Raw genomic sequence first — 8822 nt, 5'->3', positions numbered from 1 at the left:
ATTGTGTGTCTTTGGGCAAGTTTCCTCAGCTCTCAGGCGTACAACTGAACTCACCGAGCAGTCCTGGGTGCCAGGCACTGAGAATCCAGATAAATACCCACAGCCAGTGCCTAGCATTGTGCTCGGCTCACGTCATGTTCTCTGTAGAGAGAGCTGGCTGTTTTTCCCCATCACGCCTGCCCTGCCTGCTTCGGCAAACGTCAAAGGAGGTAGTCGGGAAGAAAGTGCTGTGTAAATGCTGTGTGTCATACAGCTAGCTTCTTGAGTCCCACAGAGGGGTGTCACGTACTTGCTCCATCCCAGCGGTAGGCCTGGCATCAAGAATGTAAAGACAGGATGTGGTTCTTTAGTGTAGCGGTTAGCCCGTCTGCTTTACACGCAGAAGGTCCTGGGTTCATGCCCCAGTGGCACCACGGTCCACGGTCTACGGCCATGCCGCCCTGAACAAACCCGACGTCTGATCTTGGAAGCTAAGCAGGGTTGGGCTTGGTTGGTACTTGGATGGGAGACCACCTAGGAAGACCAGGTGCTGTAGGCATAAATCATCATCATAATAAAATGCAAACACAGAGAAGACACAGCCCTGAATCAAAAGAGCTGAAAAATGGGACAGACAGACAGATGTGTAAAGAGACAAGTCACAAAACTGTAATTGCAGCAAGAGATGCATCTACGAGAAGCTGAAAACAGAACTGAGGCGGCGCCCGCGTCTTGGGGAAGGGGCTTGTCAAGAAAGGCTTCCTGGAGGACTTAACTGCCGCGCTGGGTTTTGAAGGCTGAATAAGAGTTTTCCCTGTAAGGAGAAGGGGAACTGACAAGTGCAACGCTATGGAGGCTGGAGACAACCTCGTCCTTTCTAAGAACGGTGAGTGGGGTCATGTGGGTGAAGCACAGAATGCCGCTGAGTAAGTAGTGGAAGGGGAGACCGCACAGCCAGAAAGTGGTTTTTCAAGTAAGCGTTATTTCCGGAGAGAAAACCTGTTGGCCTTCCATTGCCACCTCCTCCAGGAAGCCTTTCTTGACCCCACTGGCAGCTTTCTCCATTCCAGTACTAATCTTGTGTAGTGATTTTGTTCACATGTCTGTGGAGAGCAGCGGTAGCAGCTCCTTGTCTCAGCCCGCTGCCTGCCTGGCACTGGGCAGGGCCTCCATGAAAGCATGCTTGTTGGATGAATGGGGCCGGTTTCTTTGGAAGTCTTGCCAGAGGCTACCCGTCTGCTTAGAGACTAAGATTTTAGAGAGGCTTGAAGGCTTCCTGGGGGGTCAAGCTGTTGTGCAGGGGTTTAAAATGCCTTGAGAGGTTTTGCCAAGTCCGGGGAGCTTTTCTTTCCCACCATCTGAGAGCTGTCAGGATATGGTGGGTGTGTCTGGGCCAAGCCCAGAACAGGGGGAGAGAAGGCGGGAATGTGCAGGGTCCCTGTGTAGGAATGGCTGCAATGTTCTGACTCTAGCCCCGGCGGGGGGTGGGGGTGAGGGGTGGTAGCACAGGCTAGTCATTGTTCCACCCTCTCAGTTTTCCACTCTGGTGGAGCGGGAAGGGCTTGGGAAGGCTGAGAGACTAGCTTTGGGAGGACCCCAGGGAGGGGGGCAAAGCCCCTCTGCCCCACCCCATAAGGTGGGAGGGGCTCAGAATTTGGATCCCGGAGGCCTGGGTGTCCAGCTGCTGATTCACTGTACAAACCTTGCCAAACCCATTTCCCTCTCTGTACCTGCAGGTGTAAACAGCTGGCATTGATGCCAAAGTCACAGGACATCATGAGGGTAAATAAAAAAGGCAATTGGAATTACAAGGCAACAATTTTAATGGCTAACGGGGTGTGAGCTCATCACGCCCCTTACTGCATTCTTGCAACCACGTGGGTCGGCAGTTCTGTTCACCAAATATTTCTGGTTCTTGGGAGGGTCGCACCCCCCATGGCTTCCTCGTGTTGGGTGGGTCATGCGACTAGTTCTTGCCAGTCAGTTATGATCGGACGTGAGTCCAGGCCAAAGCATTTCTTAGCTAGTGTACGATTCAGCTCTCTCCCCTTCCTTCTGTCACGATGGCCAGTGGCCCCTGAAGGTGGCTGCTGGGTCCCAGAGTGAAGATGACATGGAGTAGAGCCTCAGCTGAATCAAACCACAGTGGACATGAGGCATGAGTGAGAAATAAACTCTTCTTGTTTTCAGCCCCTGGCTTTTGGAATTGTTACTGCAGCCTAACTGAACCCATCTGACTGACATAGATTCCATTTTACAGATGAAGAAATGGGAGCTCGGAGGGATTGTGACTTGTTTAAAGTCACACAGCTGTAACAAACCCAGCTGTGCCACTTATCTGGGAAGCCACTACGATGATTTTTTGCTTGGTTGGAGGTCTGTCCTTTGAGGCCACTTCCGGTCCTGTCAATCCGTTGGTGGGGAAAAAACTGTGTGCAGACAGGAGGAGGTCATTACCACTTTGGGCCACTAGAGGGCAGCTGAACCCAGGCCTGCAGTAATTACTGGGTAGACAGTGTCCTTAAGGCCCCTCAACACAGAGGAGAGAGCTGGGTGGATGGGCAGGGGGAAAAGAGATGAATGAGGACTCATTCTTTCTTCTGAAGGCCTTAACAGCCTGGCAGGGAGCGAGATGGAGGAATTCTAGATCTTCAAGCTGGAATAAACCATATGAGGGCATCTGGTCCCTACTTGAAAAAGCACCTGAGGCCCAGAAAGGCAAGTAATCTGACAGAAGTTGCACAATGAGTTGTTGGCCAAAGTGAGGAGAGGACCTAGGGCCTTGACTTCAGCTCGGAGTTTCTGCATCTTGGAGATAACGCAGCGTAGTGGTGGGTGGCCAGTAAGGTTGCCCCTGCCCAGTCTGGCCAGGCAGGACGTGCTGTCTCTCCTCCGACCTCTCAAGTCAGGCTGGTCTTCAGGCCTCAAAGCCAGGGAAGGAGGAACTCCAGATGGCTCCCCTCCCCCATCCACTGGACAGCCAGCCGGTTGCCTCGGTAACCAGAACACAGCCAAGTTTAAAAACCTATAGCTCCACCAGGAGAGAATGAATAAAAAACCCAGGAAAGTCCTAGATCCACACATTCACGATTTATTCATTCATTCATCAATTCATTGATTCTATAGAAATTTACTGAGGCTGATTCTTGCCAGGCCCTTGGGACCCAGAGAAGTATAAAATCCCAGCCCTTCAGAACTGTGCTATCCAATCAGCTAGCCACTAATTAAAATTAAATAAAATAAGCAATTCAGTCCTTTGGTCACTGTAGCCACATTTTAAGTGCTCGATAGGTGCCTGTGGCTCGTGGCTATCGCATCGGATGGCACAGATATAGAACGTTTCCATTATCACAGAAAGTTCTATTGACCGACGTGGCTCAGAAGCTCACTCGCTAAGGAGAGCAGCACACAGGAGAGATCAGACCAGACAATACTCGTCAGCGAAGAGCAGGTGACAAGGTGAAGATTAAAGGAGATGCCAGGAAAATGTGTAGCCTAGTTCTCGGCTCAGGGTGAGTGCTGGGAGGGAGTCGCCTACTGTCACTGTTGTATCATGGTTACTGTAAGGGTGTTTGCACACTCGTCTTTCTGAGCTGACTGAGAGCTCCTTCCGGCCCTGGCACTTGGTAGGTGTCCAGCAGACGGTAGCAATTATTTTCGCCATCTTTTATGATTGCTATTGCTGTGATAGAGGCTGACGAGCGTGCGCAGCTCAGGCCCACAATGCCAGAGCCAGGCTGGGTGGCCTCGTGGGTCTCCACAGTCCCAGGACTGGGTTCTCTTCGCATCCTCAGGGCCTTCGTACAGGGCCCAGCTGAAACAAACAAGGGCTCAGGGAATAGTCGTTGAAGCAGACAGTCCCTCCTCTTAACCTCCAGAAACTTTGGCTTGCTTGAGGAAAGACCTCAGGTACCAGAAGGGTAAGATGAACTGAGGGTCGCGGAACTAAACAGGGTATGGAGGCAATGCGGAGGGAAAGCAGAGGTGAGGCGGGCTCTGGGAGCCCTTGGGTGTGGCCATATTTGGAGTGTCCCCCTTCTCACTGGTGGCATCTCTCCAGGGCTCAGAGTCTGTGGGTGACAGAGCAGATTTTAGGGGGGCAGGCAGCAGGGCACCATGCCCCAGATGGCCTTGACTCCAGGGCAGCCCAGCCTGGCTGTTATGAGCCTGCCCTGGCCCTTTGGGATTCCAGAGGCTCAGAGCAGCCATTCACTGCCACCCACTCCTGAGAAGCCGGCCCCTCCCTGCCCCAGAGCTCAGCCCAGCCGGGGATGTAGCTGGTGGGATAGGTCAGGAGCGGACTGGGCCCTCAGCCTGGGGACTGTGGCCTGAAGGCTGAGTGGAAGCCCGTGAGGGGACCACAGGGACGAGGCCCCTGAACTGGTTGCCATGGCCACACTTGGAGTACAGAAGAGGTGAGGGGCCTGCACCAGCCTCAGCTTCCCAGACTGGGGACCACTGGACTTTTCTTGTTTTCTAGGCAAGGTAGGTGGGTATTTGCGTGTGTCCAGGGGATGGGGAGGAGAGATAGGACCAAAGGATGGATGAGAGTGGACGCGTAGTGACGGACCGGGGATCTGATGACATTAGAACAAACAGGTCTCAGAATTCCCAGCCAAGAAGCCTGCTCCCTGTGTGTGTATGCACGCGGGGGTAGATGCTTGCGGTTAAGCTCAGGTGAAGGTATGTGCGCCCGGGGAACGTGTGGTTGTGAGTAAGGGCAGGAGGGCAGGGCTGCCAAGTGGGGAGGCGATGGAGGCTGGCACAGCCTTGGCTACAAATATGTGGCTGGAGAGGGATGAGGGGCTGGGACGCCACTGTGAGGATGGTGAAGACCGCCTGCTCCAGACCTTCAGGACTCGGCTATAGGATCACCCCCCTCTCCCGTGAGCCCCGCTTGCCAGCCCTGGCCTGCCCCGCCCCCGACTATCAAGTTCCAGCCTACAGTGCTGAAAGCAACAGAAACAGCTTTGTTCCAGAGGGCGAGTTACATGGAGGCCAGAGTGTGCACCAGCCGGCCACCACCGGGAATGGCTCATCCACACAGATCGCCAGCCAGAGGCCCCGCCCCTGCCCCGCCCCCCACCGCAGGAAACCCCGTTGCTTCTACCGCTGCGCTTTGCGGTTTCTCCAGCCCACGGTGTTTCCGCAGCATCCTCGACTCACCTCCTCGCCTCCATCCTGCTCCCCTCCCATTCCTCCATCGCACTGCCCCAGAGGGACCGTTCTCACTTGCTTGCAGGTCGCCGGGGTCATCTTCCCGGGCCTGAGCACTGCTGTGGCCTGGCCTGGGCCCCGTGCACCTGCAGCCTCGTCTCCCCTGTTTTCCCAGACACAGCCTAGAAATCCTTATGGTGGATTTTCAGAAAGATGCCACACTCCTCACTTTTGGGCCTCCCGTGTGACTTACCCCAACCCAGGCCCAGCCTCCCTGCTCTGATACCAAAGACTGAGCTAATGCTTCGCCCTTCACGCTCGCCTCTGACGTAGCCCCGCCAGCTTCTCCGCGTGGTAGGTTCCCCTGGAGCATCAGCACTGGACTCCTTCGCTGGACAGGGGTCCTCCTGCACGCACTTGTTACTTCTCCATTTACGCCCCACCTTCTCTGGGGTCCTCTTCAGCTCTAGTTCCAGTTCCGGCTCCAGCAGCGGGCGGACCCAGGGCCCTTTCCCAGTTCCGGGCAGGAACTCCAGATGCAGACCCTGTCCCAAGCCAAACTGCTCATCCCTCAGCCTCCTACCTGGATGCCTGACTCCTATTTTGGCTGTTGTCGGTGGGAACCCAGAGCCCTCTGGCCCCTTCTAGAAGAGACAGAGGTAGATAAGCTTCCGATAGCTGCCATCCTTCTCCAGGGTTCCTGAACACGTGTATGTGACCCCCCGGAGCTGTCCTCAGAGGACAGGCCACACTCAGGCCCAAGCAAAAGGAGAGGTACTTCCCCCCCGCCCCCAAGTTCCTTCATGCCGGGGGCAGCCTGTTCGCTGAATGCCGCCACTGTCGGAACGCTTTTCCACACCCATCCGTGAGATACCTGGGTGGGTATGCGTGTGAGAGGGCCCATGCACGCAAGGTGGGTGTAGGTATGGAACAGGAGCCACAGGAGGACTGGAGGAAGGGACACGTGTACTTGACCGAGGACTTGACGGTCCCCTAAACGAGGCCCCTTCAGACCTAGCGGTGCTACCTGCTGGTCAGGAGAGGGAGGGCTGGCACTTCTAGGCCGGAGGACCTCACCCCTGCTTGTCCCCTTCTCTCTGCTGATTGCCTCAGGGGAAGAAGAAAGACCTGGATGGACCACGACTTTGAGATGCAGCCGCACGAAGCCCCGGGGCCTGGAGCCTGCTTCTCCCACAGTCGCCTGCTGGGGCACCCTACCCGCCCCTCAAAGCTCCCTGGAGGGGCGTCCCCTCTCATCCCTGTCCTCAGGAAGACCATCCGTCTGGATGCCTTCTCCCAAAGCCACATCCCACAGGCCTCCGGCCGACCAGGCCTTGGAGCCAGGACCCAGAGCATGCCCCCGCAGGAGACGGGCGACAATCTTCCCCACAGGAAGCTCAGCTCTATCTCCTTGACACTCCGTCAGAACAGCCAGGCATGGCCCCTACCTCCTCACTGGGAAGAGGCACCCACCCTGGGCAGGGAGGCTGCCACCCATGGAAGAGAAAGGCTGCCCACTGGGGATTCGCCTTCTTTGACACTGGTGCCAGGGGGCAGGGTCCGTGCCGAGGGCCCAGGGACCCCGGGTCTGGCCAAACCCGGCAGGGTGCCTGTGGTGGAGAAGCCCTTGGTGAGTTCTTACCTGGCCCTACCTTTCCAATCTCGATTAGCCCAGAAGCTGCCGGGCCCCGCAGTGGGTCAGGGGCACCCTGTCCCAATGACTGCCCACGTGCCTACCAGAGCTTCCCCAGGAAGAGGCAGGACTCGATCCAGGGGCATCCCGAGACCCCGGCTGCATCTCCAAAGGGGCACCCCAACCATGAGGCCTGCGATGGCCATGGATTTGGCTAATCTGGAGACGATGAGGCCAGGCACAGACAGACATTTAGCCATGATGGCCGCCAACAGACCTAGCTTGCCTGTCACCTTAGCTACACCAAACACGTCCCGACTGGACACAGGCACAGAGTTCCCTGCTCTGGTTACCAAACTGGGCACAGCCAGGCGGGGCCTGGTCAAGGATGTGGTAGCCCCAGACCCGGTCAAGCTGGGCACAGCCATAACTACAGCAGGCACAGCCAAACCACATTCAGCTCCGGGGGCTACAACCGTGGATCTGGCAGCCCCAGACCTGGTCAAGCGGGGCACGGCCAGCCTGGACCCAGCCCTGACTTTGGCGGGAGCGAATCTAGCCAGGCTGGACATAACTATGGATTCTATTGCTTTGGACACAAGCAGACTGGGCACAGCCATGGGTTTGGTTGAGCCGGCCACCCTAAATCCAGCCACTGGGGAGACCACAATGGACAGTGACATTAACCTGACCACATCGGACAATACCTCCTACCCACTGACGTCAAGCAGAAGCACAGACTCAGCCCTGGACCATTCTACAGCAGATGCTGCCACAGACCTGGCCAGAGAAACCAAAGGTAAATGCAAAGAGCTTGGCTGGGCGTGTGCCGGGCTGCTGCCGGGGGTGGTGGTGGTGGTGGCTGGGCCTGGAGATGGATTATACGTGGATAGGGTGGAAGGGGAGGGGGGACTCTAAGGTCAGAGTTGAATGTGCTGGGGGAAAAGTAAAAGGGGTCGAAGGGCAAAACACGGGGTGGGGGGGGCGGGGACACGCCCTGAGGCGGGTCCTAGCCTGCCAGTCAGAGGTCAGGCTAAGGGAAGTCAGCAGAAGGAAGGGCTATAGGTGTCACTTGTGGGGAGCCATTATGCTGAGTCCTTCCATTAGCATCCTCAGGCTTGTCTCAGTGTTCCCTGAAGCACTGGAATAATCAGGTGGTTTATAGGTGAGTCCAGCTTTAAAGCAAAGCGTCTCTGTGAAAATACAGATCAGCACTTCAATAAGAGGTGATCTAAGAGTCGTCGCTGCTCTGCTCCTCTAATTGTGACTACTGACCTCACCTGAGAATTTCTAAGTCATTCACATTCAGCCTTTCAGGAAGATATCTGTTGCTTAAAAGGTGCCTCATCCAAAATTCTTTCTTGGTCCCCCACCCCCAGCCCTTCAGTCCTGAAAGGCGAGTTGGAGACTTGTGTATATGGAAGTCCTACCCGGAACTAAAAATAGGTAAACACAGAACTAGATGTTCGTTTGGCCTCAGAGAGGCTGTGACATGCCTCAAGTCATGTAGCTGGTTGGTGGCTAATAGTAAGCTAATAGGAACTCAGATCTTAAAATTCTCCTTCCCAACATTTCCAAGGCTCAGAGAGTCTGGATTTGGCAGCTGCTTGAAAAGCACCCAGTCCCATGCCCTCACTGGGGCTCCGGGTGTCGGACCCCTTCCCATCGCACCGCACACCCAGTCTGGGGGAGCTTGCCCCTGCTCTGTCGTCATACCTCCCTGTGACCTCAGTGCTCCCTCCGTCTTCAGCCGAGCCCTTCTCCTGAAATGAAGGTGTGGACAGCTAGCCCAGGGCCGGACTCCCTCCCCGCCCCCCACATCTCTCAGGCATGCCCAGAAGCACGCCCTTTCTTCCTGACCTGACCCCTGCCCTCCCCGGACTCAGTCTCTCAGCCGCGGGCACCGCCACACCGGAAACCTGGGTATCTTCCTCCTCTTTCTCTCGCCTTCGTCCCATACAGTCTATTTTGAACTCTGCTGATTTACCTCAACTGTCCCCTCCTCTCCATGCCTCTGCCCTGTGATGCCACAGCCCTCCCCCAGGGCTCTCCC

General features: G+C 56.0%; 1 pseudogene; it reads left to right on the top strand.

The window, feature by feature from the left end:
- Window positions 1-422: 422 nt before the first annotated feature.
- LOC111745061 lies at window positions 423-538 on the top strand (annotated as a pseudogene).
- The last annotated feature ends 8284 nt before the right edge of the window (window positions 539-8822 follow it).

The sequence above is a fragment of the Pteropus vampyrus genome, unplaced genomic scaffold, assembly GCF_000151845.1.
Source record: "Pteropus vampyrus isolate Shadow unplaced genomic scaffold, Pvam_2.0 Scaffold145, whole genome shotgun sequence".
Taxonomy (NCBI): Eukaryota; Metazoa; Chordata; class Mammalia; order Chiroptera; family Pteropodidae; genus Pteropus; species Pteropus vampyrus.
Note: the sequence above shows the minus strand (reverse complement) of the source record. Positions and strands in the feature narration are given on the sequence as shown.